The following is a 1,395-nucleotide window of genomic DNA, read 5'->3' as shown; positions in this document are numbered from 1 at the left end:
AGAGTCATCGCCTGCCCGCGAGGCATTTTCCCAGGCCGCCGCGGCGCGGGAGGACATCTCTGCCGCATTCGTGGAGCGGCGAGACATCTCTTCTGCTTCCACGGCGCGGCCGGACCAGTCTGCTGCTTCGACGGCGCGGCGGGTTCTTTGTGCTGCTTCAGCGGCGCGGCAGGACCTCTCTGCTGCTACGGCCGTGCGGCGGGACATATTGGCTGCTTTCGCGGCGAGGCGGGACATCTCTCGTGCTCCCACTTCCAGGCTCGCCGCTCCCTGGTGGCAATCTCTTGACCCAGAACTCACGCTGGCCATGGCAGACGCAAGGGGACGATGATGAATGACTTGTTTGTTTTTTACTTTTTGTGGATGAGGAGTTGAGGAGGAATGTGCAGTCATCTTGGAGTAGTAGTATTTATAACCGCATAGTAATACGCTCCGAAGTGGGAAACCGTTTAGGTTTTGATCGGTGTGAACAGGTTTGCAATTTGGAATGTGACGGGACGCGGCCTCCCTGTTCTTCTAAAAAAATTGTGATGGGATGCATGCTCAAAATTTACTGACGGTTATAAGTGTGGCATTATTCTCGGAAGGCGTAACGTGGGCACGTACGTCTTCTCGGCCGCGTATGTGGCGTTTGCACCATAGGGTGCACCGCAATAGGCAATGCCAGCACCATCGCACATGGTTCTTTTAATTAGAATGTGTGTGCCCGTCTAGCGCACACACGTTGATTTTATCTAACTGTTTCAGTTTGTTGTGGCTAATCACAAACAGTTCATCCATGTGAAGTGTATGCCATCAATCGCAGACACTTTGATCTAGCTAACCCATTTCTGTTTTGTTGCCTAATCGCAAACAGTTAATCCTTCCGAAGCGTATGCCCTCAATCACACACACCTTGATCTAGCTGACCGTTTTTTTGTTTTGCCTAATCACAAACAGTTCATCCGAGTGAACCGTATGTTGTGTATCGCACACGCCTTCATCTGGCTTCCCGTTTCTTTTGTTCCTCCTCATCGCAAATAGTTAATTGAACTGAACCGTATGCCCTTCATCGCACATGCAACTAAAATCTGAACCGTGTTTGATGCATCCGTCATCGCAAATGTTTTATACATTTCTAACGGTTTTCATACAGCACCGTTTGCGATTATTGCATTGCACACAGTTTCTCGAAGGGTCTCTGATCATAGTGTTGCGTTAGCAGCATCCTGCAGTAGTGCATGACAACCTCTGCTTCCCTCTGTGAAGGGCCTATCTTTTTTTGACTGGGAGGGGCCTATCTTTCAATGTTTAATATTTACTTTCATGTAAGAGTCAAAAATATTTACTCCTATTCCAATCTCAATTATTCTCTGCTTGGCAAGAACCATGTGGTAGGGAATGATCCAAACATAT

Source organism: Triticum urartu, chromosome 2A (assembly GCF_056163025.1).
Source record: "Triticum urartu cultivar PI428250 chromosome 2A, HENAU_Tu73, whole genome shotgun sequence".
In the NCBI taxonomy this organism is placed as follows: Eukaryota; Viridiplantae; Streptophyta; class Magnoliopsida; order Poales; family Poaceae; genus Triticum; species Triticum urartu.
Note: the sequence above shows the minus strand (reverse complement) of the source record.